The sequence below is a fragment of the Tamandua tetradactyla genome, chromosome 6, assembly GCF_023851605.1.
Source record: "Tamandua tetradactyla isolate mTamTet1 chromosome 6, mTamTet1.pri, whole genome shotgun sequence".
NCBI classification, from domain to species: Eukaryota; Metazoa; Chordata; class Mammalia; order Pilosa; family Myrmecophagidae; genus Tamandua; species Tamandua tetradactyla.
This window is the reverse complement of record NC_135332.1, coordinates 114,019,144-114,031,685: the sequence shown is the minus strand read 5'-3', so window position 1 is coordinate 114,031,685 and position 12,542 is coordinate 114,019,144. Positions and strand designations below refer to the sequence as shown.

Sequence of the window (12,542 nt, the reverse complement as noted above, 5' to 3'; positions counted from 1 at the left end):
AAACTGGTTCATGGTTATCAAGGACCATATTTTAAAGTATTGCGTGGGCCCAGCTTAGTTGCTGTGCTACGGTATTGTTGTTACCACTTACTGCATGGTTCTTTTTTTAATATTCTCACTTAAATTGATGATGCTAAGAAAGTCTTCACTTCTCATAAGAGAAGTATATATTTTAATACAGAATAAAGTTAGGTCCTGAATTAGCAAATGTTTCTATTTCTTAAAACTATTTATATTAGCTGATCTTGTTACCACAATGAATAGGCAAAAGTCCTTTTTAAATTCCATTATTGCTAAGTTTTCTTGATAAGAAACCCTTTGTTCACTGTCACTGTAACAATAATACAAAATATGTGCATACTTAAAAGGAATTCCTTTATTACATTTTGTAATAAATGAACAAGAAAAGGGAATTTCTTATCTCAAGTAAGTGATATTTTCAGATCTCTTCAGCAATTTTATGACTTCCTCAAAGGACCTGTATTTATTAATTCACTACGATCAGTTCACTTATCTAAAGAGCTCTTTGCCGTACTTTTTATACAATACTTCTGTTTTTACTTTCAACTTATAAATTTATTAACCTAAATTAATAAGAATTTTTTTTCTCTTCCCTCTTTGGTTATTCTATGTGGTCACCATTACATAAATAATGTCTAAAAATACTGATGGTAAAAATGAGCATCTCCAGTGTTTGTATGGTTCCTTCTGTAATTTTAAGATAATTTCTTGCAGTTTACTTGATGTTTAGTTTTTTCTTCTAGGGTTTCTTTCCTCTTTTATTCTTCTTCAGCCTGGGGTTTAGCATTGGCTTCACTGTAACATCCAGATGTCCTGTTAAGTGTTTCTAAGAGTATATTTCTTATCAAACTGGCCCCTTTTTTTAATCCCCTATCTCATCCTGTACTGATCCTAATATATATATTTTTTTTTTAGATAAAGTGTAAGGAACAGTAAAGGAAAGAATACCAAAAGTGAGAATTGAGATTAGTTCTACTTCTAGCACTCTACCAGCATTTCTCTGCATGTCAGTTTTCTCATCTGTAAAATGAGGAAGTTGACTTAGTGATCTGTAATCATCCTTTAATTCTCACAATCAGTCATTCTTTTATTTCTTTCATTGTTTTCTGTAATCTGTTTTTTAATGATGTCTTTCTTTCAGTATCTTTTTCCTGAACTAATCTATATATTTTTTCTTTTACTTTTTTAAATGCAGTTTTATTGAAATATATTCACATACCATAAAATCATCCAAAGTATACCATCAGTGTCATCATATAGTTGTGCATTCATTATCACCATCGTTTTTTGAACATTTTCATTATTCCAAAAACAATAAAAAATAAGAACAAAAATGAAAATAAAAAGTAAAAAGAACACCCAAAACATTCCATATCTCCCTATTCCCCCATTATTTAGTTTTTGTCTTTATTTTCTCACTCACCTATTCTTACAGGGAATAAAGGGAATGCCAGTCACAAGGTTTTTCACAATCACACAGTCGCACCATAAAAGCTGTAGTTATACAGTGATCTTAAAGATCCGAGGCTACTGGATTACAGGACAACAGTTTCAGGATTTCCCTCTAGTTACACCAATACACCAAAAACTGAAAAGGAATATCTGTATAATATATAAGAATAACCTTCAAAATGACCTCTCAACAATTTGAAATCTCTCAGCCACTGAAACTTTTGTTTCATTTCTCTTCAACCTTTTGGCCAAGAAGTCTTTGTCATTCCCATTATGCCAGGGCCAGTCTCATCCCCGGGAGCCATGTCCTGTGTTGCTAGGGAGATTTGCACCCCTGGGAGTCATGTCCCACATAGAGGGGAGGGCAGTGAGTTTACCTGTGGCAATGGCTTAGAGAGAGGGGCCATACCAGACAATAAAAAGTTCTCCCAGGGTGGCTCTTAAGCATAATTTTAAGTAGCCTTAGCTTCTTCTTGCAGAAATAAGTTTCATAAGGGCAAGCCCCAAGATCAAGGGCTCAGTCTAATAAATTGGTTGTCCCCAGTGCTTGCAAGAATATCAGGAATTCCTCAGATGGGGAAGTATAATATTTCCACTTTTTTTTCTCAGTCCTTGTTTTAGTCTGCCAAAGCTGCCAGAATGCAACACCAGAGATGGATTGGCTTTTAACAAAAGGGGATTAATTTAGTTTAAAATGTATAGTTCTTCAGAGGAAAGGCAGTTAACTTTCAACTGAGGTTCTTTCTCTTACATGGGAAGGCTCAGGGCAATCTCTGCTGGCCTTCTCTCCAGGCCTTTGAGTTCCAGCAACTTTCCCTGGAGTGATTCCTTTCTGCATCTCCAAAGGCCTGGGCTGAGCTGCGAGTGCTAAGATATGAGGTATGCTGAGCTGCTTGGGCTATGCTATGTTGAGCTCTCTCATTTAAGCATCCAGCCAATTAAATCAACCAAGATTTATTGCAGCAGGCATGTGTCCTAGCTGACTGCAGATGTAATCAGTGACAAATGAGCTTCACATGCTATTGGCTCATGTCAGCAGTAGAACTAGGTACCTTCACCTGGCCAAGTTGACACCTGAACCTAATTACCACAGTCCTCAAGAGGACTTTGCAAATACTTTTTATCTTCTGCCCAGATTGCTCTGTGGTGTATCAGGACATCACACCAACCTGTACAAATCAACAAGATCCATGCAATTATGATGTTGGAATAAACTGACCATATAAGTTAAATGATATAGTGTGCTACCAAAAATATAAATTTTGTACCAAATAAACATCTTTTCCTTTGGTCTCACACACAAGTTGAAGTTTTAAAATAGAGTCAATATCATCCTTTACCCTTTAGTCTGATCTACCCTACTCTTAATCAGATCAGCTTTATTCATATCTCTAATTGAAGTCTGATCTCTTTTTCAGCTTTTTTTAACAGTTGCTATTTGGGGTAATACTGACTTTTCACAGTTACAGAACTCAAGCTCTGAGTCTCAGGTGTCACACAGATAATCAAAGTTTCAGGGAATAGCCAGTGTATAAAAAAATAGTTCAGCATCTCAGAATTTAGAAATAACAATTACAACTCAGAAATAGAAGTAACTGCTGTAAGAGCTCACAATTTAGTAAGGATAAAAAAATAAGTAATAGGGGGACAAAGGGTAAAATTAATTGGGTAGATGGAAATTAATTGGGTAGATGGTCAATGAGCAGGAGGGTTAAAGTATATGGTATGAGTTTTTACCTTTTATTTCTTTTTCTAGAATAATGCAGGTGTTCTAAAAAATGATCATGGGATGAATGCATAACTATGTGATGAAATTGTAAGCCATTGATTATATACCATGTGTGGAATGTATGTGTATGAGGATTCCTCAATAAAAACATTTTTTAAAAAAAAGAGCTATACAATTTAGAAACCTTTGCAACAGGCCTTCTCCTGTTAACCTTTGTTCTCAAATTCAGTTCTCACAGTTTGCACGATATAGTTCATCCATATTAGTGAGGCATTGTAATATGTCTTTGTTTCACTGAACATACTGTCCTCAAAGTTCATTCACCTACTTGCATGCCTCACAACTTCATTCCTTCTTGCAGCCATTCAGTATTCCATTGTATGTTACCTTATAGCTCGCCCTTCTGTTCATCAGTCGATATATCCTTACGCCACCTCCATCTATTGCAAGTCATGAGTACTGCCACCATAAACAAATGTCCATTTGTGTCCCTGCTTCTGCAGATGTCCACTTGAGACCCTGCTTTCAGTTCTTCCAAGTATATACCTGATAACAGGGATGCAGGATCATATGGCATCCCTATACTTAGCCTCCTGTGGAACCACCATAGCGCCCTTGAAAGGGGCTGCACCTTTCTACTTCCCTACCAACAGTGAATAAGTACATCTCTCCACATTTTCGAGCATTATATCTTTTTATTTTTAAACAGTTTTATTTACACACACCATGGACTGCATGTAAATAATCAGTGGTTCCCAGTAAAATCAAATAGTTATGCATTGACCGCCACAATCTATATGAGGACATTTCTTTTTCTTCCACAGAGAAATAAAAAGAGGGAAAAAATGAAGAAATTAAAATATAAATAAAAAGGAGAACCAGCAACACCAGAGTCCCATACCCCTCCCTTATATCCCCTTTTACTGATATTTAGCTTTGGTATATTTCCTTTGTTACATTTACTGGAAGCATATTACAATGTTACTGTTAATTGTAGACTGTAGTTTGCATTGATGTATTTTTTTCATTAAGTATCTCATTTTCAGCACCTTGCAATGTTGACATTCATCTGTTCTCTCTCATGTAAAAATATTCTTATATTTGTACATTTAATCACCATTATTAATCACTCTAGGTTTGCTAAGTTATATAGTCCCAGTATTTATCTTCTGTCTTCCTTTCTGAGGTCATACATGCCCCTAGCCTTCGTCTTTCAACCATACTCATACTCACCTTTGTTGACTGTACTTACAATATTGTGCTACCATCAGATAGTATTGTATTATCCATTTCTGGATCTTTACAATCAGTCTTCTTGAACATTCTGTACCGCTTCAGCATCAAATGTCCAATATCTGCCCTCTGTCTCCTGATAATCTGTGTTCTCAACTTTAACTCTCAAAATTTGCTCATTAGTTTGAACTGCTGTGGTAAAAGGAGTAAAAAGATTGTGATAGTATGTACTTTGCCTTAGATAAATAAAGGCCTTTTTGGATGCCTCAAAAAATAAATAAATAAATGTTAAAAATGAAGTTCATTTGATATGTTTAGGTTGCATAAAAATGTTTAAAAATGATATAAAAATTAAAATATATTCTAACCTCTGTCACTAATTAATCTTTTTACGTACTATTAGACAACAGTATAATAATTTGTTTAACCAGATATTCTCAGTTTTGCTTACAGAAATAAAATAACAAAACAGCATCAAAACACCCTTTAGCCTAGTAAATCAGTAATTTCCTTCTCAAAAAACAAAAGCTTAAAAACAGTCATAACAAAAAAGGCAATAATCAACTAGCAAAATTAAAAGCAGTGTCAAACACTGGTGCACAAAAAAAGGAAATATCATCTATTCTCTAATTCGTGGGCAGTGACCAATAAGTTAATTATTTACAGGCCTATATGAAAACAGAGTAATTGAAAAATGCACAAAAGGGAATTATAAAGAAAAACATCATGAAAAAATAAATATGGGAAATTGTTCAATATACTAATTGCATCTGTTACTGCTATTAAAAAATATACAAGTTCAAAAACTTTGTAAATTTATTAACAAACTTATTTCTAATATATGCAGTCTAAATAAATAAAAACTATATGCAAAATAAATACAAAAAATAATAAAAATTTTTTTTTAAATAAAAAAAAATTTTTGCTCATTAGCAAGCCATGGTGGCTCAGTGGCAGAGTTCTCACCTCCCATGTCAGAGACCTGGGTTTGGTTCCCGGTGCCTGCAAAAAAAAAAAAAAAAAAAAAAAAAAAAAAAAAAAAAACAGAGTTTTAGCTGGGACTCAGCATCAAGGGATTGAGAAAACTTTCTAGACCAAGAGGGGGAAGAGAGAAATGAGACAATATAAAGTGTCAATGGCTGAGAGATTTCAGAGTCAAGAGGTTATCCTGGAGGTTATTCTTCTGCATTATAACTAGGTATCACCTTTTTACATAAGGTATATTGGAGAGGATGGAGGAAAGTGCCTGAAAATGTAGAACTATGTTCCAGCCATGTTTCTTGAAGATGATTGTATAATGATATGGCTTTTGCAATGTGACTGTGTGATTGTGAAAACCTTGTGTCTGAGGCTCCTTTTTTCTACAGTATGGAGAGATGAGTAAAACATATGGCTTAAAAATAAATAAATAATAGGGGGAACAAATGTTAAAATAAATTTAGTAGATTGAAATGTTAGTGATCAATGAAAAGGAGTGGTAAGGGGTATAAAAAAAATAGGGAAACAAGGGCTAAAATATATTGGGTAGATGGAAATACTAGCAGTCAGTGAGGGAGGGATATGGGGTATGGTATGTATGAGTTTTTTTCTTTTTTCTTTTTACTTTTTCTGAATTGATGCAAATGTTCTAAGAAATGATCATGATGATGAATATACAACTATATGATAATATTGTGATTGTTATATATATACATGTTATTATATACCAAGAATGGAATGATATTGTACAGATGTTCATGTTTATATGTTGTTATGTTTTAAAATAATTAAAAAGTTAAAAAATACTCATTCATATTTCGTATTAGTGAGATCATGCAGTATTTGTCCTTTTATTTCTGGCTAATTTCACTCAACATAATATCCTCAAGGTTCATCCACATTGTTGCATGCATCATGACTTTATTCTGATAAATCATATCTTATTTTTTTTCTTTTTATCCTTATTGATAGTCTTCATTTCTGTACTCTTCTGCACACTTCTCTCCTGTCTTTTCCTATCTGCCTGTAGTGCTCCCTTTAGTATTTCTTGTAGAGCCGGTCTCTTGTTCACAAATTCTCCCAGTGTCTGTTTATCTGAAAATATTTTAAACTCTCCCTCATTTTTAAAGGACAGTTTTGCTGCATTTAGAATTCTTCATTGGCAGTTTTTCTCTTTCAGTGTCTTAAGTATGTCATACCATTTGCCTTCTCTCCACCATCATTTCTGCTGAGAAATCTGCACACAGTCTTATTGAACTTCCCTTGTATGTGATGGATTCCTTTTCCGTTGCTGCTTTCAGAATTCTCTCTTTATCTTAGACATTTGATAGCCTAATTAGTGTCTTGGAGTAGGTATATTGGATCTATTCTGTTTGGGGTATGCTGCACCTCTTTGATCTATAATTTTATGTCTTTCTTAAATGATGGGTGAGTTTCAGTAATTATTTCCTCCATTATTCCTTCTACCCTTTCCCTTTTCTTCTCGTTCTGGGACACCCATAGCACATATATTCATACACTTCATGTTGTCATTCAGTTCCCTGAGAACCTGCTCATATTTTTTCTATTCTTTTCCCTATTTGTTCTTTTGTTTGTAGGATTTCAGATGTTCTATCCTGTAGTTTACTAATCCTTTCTTCTACTTCTTAATCTGCTGTAGTAAGTCTCCACTGTTTTTTTTATCTCTTATGTTGTGCCTTTCATTCCCATAAGTTCTGCCATTTGTTTTTTCAAGCTATTGAGTTCTTCTTCATGTTCACTCAGTGTCTTCTTTATATTCCTCATCTCTTTTGCTATATCTTCCTTCAACTCCTTGATTTGTTTTTTTAATTATTTAGCATGCTTGTTTGAACATCTTTAATTAATTATTTCAACTCCTGTATCTCATTTAAAGTACTTGTTTATTCCTTTGACTGTGCCATATCTTCATTTTTCCTGGTATGACTTGTAGTTTCTTTGCTAGTGTCTAAGCATCTGCTTTCCTTGATTAGTTTATTCTGGTGGTCATTTTCACTCTTTTACCTAGGGTTTTCTTGTTGGATGGCTTTGTTCTCTGTTCTTTGGCATTCAGTTCAACTTATTCTAGACCTCTAGGATAGTTTCTGTTTAACTGATCAGAATATTTCATCTCTTGTCTTTCTGGTTCTTGCCCTGCCTGTATGGAATCTTTTTTTGAGGAAGGTCTCCCCATATGTGGTCAACCCCAATCAGAGTTTCCCAGACAAGGCAGACCCAGGTCTCAGGAGGAGTGTGTAATCAGTATCAAGTTTCCCTGAGGATGAGACTCAGTGGGTTGTTGCTGTTCCAGTAGGGTTCTAGACTGTGCTTTTCCTATCCTGCCCAGCAGGTGGCCCTTGTCGGCCCACAGCTCCTTATCTGTGAAAAGTGTTTTGGAGCCTTTAATTCTCAGCCTGCAAAGTTCATGATTAAGACAGGCTGAAATGGAAGGCAAGCTTAAGCTGTTTCTGATTTCTAGCCTCTAGGGTTTGAATCCTGTGAAGGAGGGCCACCATTTGTGCTGGACCCCACCCCCATCCCCCTTCTCTTGGGAAAGACATGCACTTTAGGGAATATCTCCTTCAGTTGACTTGTTACTTTTTCTCAGACCTATCTTAACTCTGCCCTTGCCTGGGTCAATGCTGACAATTGAAAATACTTTGAGGCTTTCTCTAATGAACTACTTAGGATACTTTTTTTATTTTGCATGGGCAGGCATCTGGAATCGAACCCGGGTCTCTGGCATGGCAGGGAGAATTCTGCCACTGGACCACCATCGCACTGCCCTAGAATACTTTTTTAAAAGCAAAATAAAATAAAAGAGAAAAGAAAAAAAAAATTTTTTTTTTTAGTTATAGTAAAATCTCTTTTCAGAGCCAGTCCCCACCCCCTAAGGTTCACCAGTCAAAAGCTGGAGTTGTTACCTGGCTCTGTGTGTATCTTTTCTTGGGTACAAATCTTTTCCAGTATTCTGAGCTGTCTCTAAAAGTCTCCCCCTTTTTTTACTTCATCTCTTCAGTCTCCTCTCTACTTGGAGAGACCTCAGGGTTACTTTCCTGCTTTCTCTGGATTGATCTGTACTCAGAGCTTATATTCTACAGACCAGATTGTTAATTAAAACTGCAGTTGGAGCTTGGTTGAGCTATCATCCCTTGCTCCTACTAGAAAATGCTTCCCAACAGCCTGCCATGCTAGTGGGGAAGGGGCACCAGCCTCCATAGTTTGGAGACTTTACTTACTGTTTCCTACTAGTCTTGACCCTGCCACTCTTTCCAGACTGGTGTCCAGTCATGGATCTCCCTCAGACAGTTATTCCAGACAGTTCCTAGCTATTTACTAGCTGCTCTAGAGGACTAAGTTCCACAACTCCCTATGCCCTACCTCCTAATCTATACTTTTTTTTTTATTTTTGATACCAAAATAAACTTGTGAAATGGGTTTTCACTTGAAAAGAAGTAATGACGTTATCAGTATATACCCAGTATTTTTCAATCTGTTGTGGATGAAATGTGAAACAATTTTAAAAGACTACAATCCACAGCCAAGTTATAGAGAATACCCTAACACTCTGTAGAATTTTAGAAAAGAAAGATCTGTAAAAGGAGACAATGTGGAATGCCTAGAAGAGTTGGCTCTATTATAGAAGAACTCCTCTACTATAAAAACCTTTGGATGGGAGAAACAGAGGCAGCAAGATATTTCAGACATGGTGACAGGATCAAAGATGATGTCTATGAAGAATGTTTGGGGAGGATGGTGGCAGTGTGGTTGTGTTGGGGAATGAGAAAGATCTGGTTAGATGGCTAAGATGGGGTTGGTTAGTAAGGTTTTGATTGATCAGTTTGAATGGCCTTCTATTCTGATTCCGTTGAATCACAGTCCTTTGAAAAAGGATATTATTGGGACATACAAAAAAAATTAGAATATAAACTTTATATAATGTTGAATTTCTTGAACTTCATAAGTCTACTTAAAGTGGTTACCTGTGTATATATATTCCTGTTCTTGGGAAATACACATGGAAAAAGTATTAAGTTTAAAAAGCATGGGGTATACACCTACTTTCAAATGTTTAGAAACTTGATAAGTAGTTAGATGGATGCATAGTTGGATAGATAGAGTGATACAGCAAATGTGGCAAAATGTTATAAGTTGGTAGATGTGGTTATCTTAGAGGTTAGAAATGGTGTGTTATCTGCATGGGGTTATTTAAAAATTACTTCAAAATAAAAAGTTTTTTAAAATCCTTTGAAATAGAATTTTAAAATTTTTTAAAATCCTTTGCTGCAGTTGGTGCCACTTTTAGACATTTGACAGAAGGTAACATAGATTGAAGTAACTTTCCAAGAAATCAAAGTTCAGAAGACCCAAAAATAATCAAGACCTGAACTACAAGGGAAGGAGATAGAATGAAGAGTAAAAAGTATAGAAGATTTTTTGAAAATCCTTAAAATTTTTCAAATTTTGTTAAAACATAACCCAAGCCACTATTAAACAAACAAATTTTCAAATGTTGGAGAGGATGTGGAGAAATAGAAACACTTATTCACTGCTGGTAGGAATGTAAAATGCTTCAGCCACTATGGAAAACAGTTCAGCCACTGTGGAAGTTTGGTGGTTCCTCAGAAAACTGCATATTGAGTTGCCCTATAACCCAGAAGTTCTGCTCCTCAGTGTATATACCCAGAAGATATGAAAGCAGGGACATGAGCAGTCATTTACACACTGATGTTCATAATGGCATTATTCACAGTTGCTGAAAGATGGAAACAATCCAAGAGTCCATCAACAGATGAGGAAGCATACAAAATATGGTATATATATATGATGGACTATTATGCAGCAGAAAGAAGTAATGATCTCCTGAAGCATGTGACAATGTGGATGAACCTTGAGGACATAATGCTGAGTGAAATAAACTAGACACAAAAGAACAGATATTGTATGATTTCAAAACGTGAACTAACTAGAACGTATAAATTCAGTCTTAAAACGTAGAATATAGGGTATCTAGAAAGAGACGGAAGCTTGAGAGGGGAGTGGTTACCTAATATGTACGGAATTGTTAAGGAGGTTGAATGTCTGGGAATTAGAGGTAATGGTAGCACGTTAGTGGGATTATAAGTAATAGTGATGTATTGTAGGAGAATTTGATTGAAAATGGTTGGTTTTTTAAATTTTTTTCTTTTGGCATGAGCAGGCTCTGGGAATCGAACCCAGGCCTCCAGCTCAGCAGGCGAGAATTCTTGCCACTGAGCCACCATTGCACCACATGAAAATAGTTGTTTTAAAGTCATGTATGTGAATAAGTTCTTACATGAAATACAAAAATAAAAATAGAGCCATGATGGCTCAGCAGGTGAGAATGCTTGTCTGCCATACCAGAGGACCCAGGTTTGTTTCCCGGTGCCTGCCCATGTGAAAAAATAATAATAATAATGGAAATAGAGGAGTATATGGGAAAAAACAGCTATTGCACACTATGGACTATAATTAACAGTAATATTTTAATACTTTTTCATCAACAGTAACAAATTTATACCAACACTATGGGTTAATAGTGGCAGGGGCTAAGGAGTATGGGGTTTGAGTTTTATTGTTAATTCTTATTTCTGTTCTGGAGTAATGAAAATGTTCTAAAATTGATCATGGGGGATGTATGCACAACAATGTGATGATGCTATGAGCCAGTGATTGTATGCTTTAGATGATTTGTGTCATGTGTCACTATATCTCAATAAAATTGGTGGGGAAAAAATAACCCAAGAATTTTTTTCCCTCTGAATTATGAAAGTATTTATAAAAAATTCAAAGTTCTGTGTGGATGTAAAATAACCATATTTTTGCTACATCATTCATAATTCAGTAGCAGTGAACCTGATGTTAGTTTCTTTATAATAATGGATTACTTTTGATTTGCATTTCCCTAATAGCTAATGAAGATGAATATTTTTTCATGTGCATTTTAGCCATTCGTGGTTCCCTTTTGGAGAAATATCTATTCATATCTTTTGCCCATTTTATAATTGGGTTGTTTGTCCTTTCATTGTTGAGTTGTAGGGTTTCTTTTTATAAACTAGATATCAAGCCCTTGTCAGTTACCCAATATTGTCTCCTATTGAGTTGTCTGCCTCTTCACCTTTTTGAGAAAGCCCTTTGAAAAACAGAAGTGTTCGATCTTGAGAAGTTTCCATTTATCTATTTTTAATTTCATTGCTTTTGCTTTGGGGGTAAGGTATAAGAAGCTACCTCCTATCACTAGATCTTGAAGATGTTTCCTCTATTTTCTTCTAGGAGTTTTATAGTACTGACTCTCTTATATTTAGGTCTTTTATCCACTTCATGTATAGGGTGTGAGTAGGGGTCCTCTTTCATTCCCTTGGATATAAATATCCAATTCTCCCAGCCCCATTTATTGAAGAGACTATTCTGTCTCTTCAATAAATGATTTGGGAGCCTTGTCCGCAAATTAGTTTACCATAGATCTGAGGATCTATTTCTGAACTCTCAATTTGATTTTAGACATTGAAGTCAATCATTGATTGAGCAACGTCATCTTTGTGCCAAAACCATGCTGTTTGACCACTATAGCTTATAATAAGCTTTAAAGTCACAAAATGTAAGTCCTCACACTTTGTTCTTTTTTAGGATGCTTTTGGCTATTCAAGGCCCTTTTCCCTTCCAGATAAATTTAATAACTAACTTTACCAGCTTTACAAAATAGGTTGTTGGAATTTTAATTGGTATTGCATTGAATCTGTAGATCAATGTCTTAGTTTGCTGAAGCTGCCAGAATGCAACACACCAGAGATGGATTAGCTTTTTATTTAGCTAACAAATTTGTAGTTCCTTTACTGATTATATATGTAGAATGGAATGATCACATGTTAATGTTTTAGTTCGTTTGTTAAATTTTTTTTAATTAATAAATAAATAAATAAATAAAATTTATAGTTCTTCAGCGGAAAGGCAGCTGGTTTTCCTCTGGCTTTCTTTGTCACATGGGAAGGCACATGGCATCTGCTGGGCTTCCCTCCCAGCTTCTGGTTTCAAGTGGCTTTCCCTGAATGATTCCTTTCTGCATCTCCAAATGTCTAGTCCAAACTCTGATTGCTGAGATGAGGTATGCTGA

At 35.3% G+C, this 12,542-nt stretch overlaps 1 protein-coding gene across 6 annotated transcripts in view; it reads left to right on the top strand.

Annotated features, from left to right (window-relative positions):
• NCOA2 (nuclear receptor coactivator 2) overlaps window positions 1-12,542 on the top strand; it is a 331,589-nt gene that overhangs the window by 262,496 nt on the left and 56,551 nt on the right. The gene's annotated exons all lie outside the window — the stretch shown is intronic.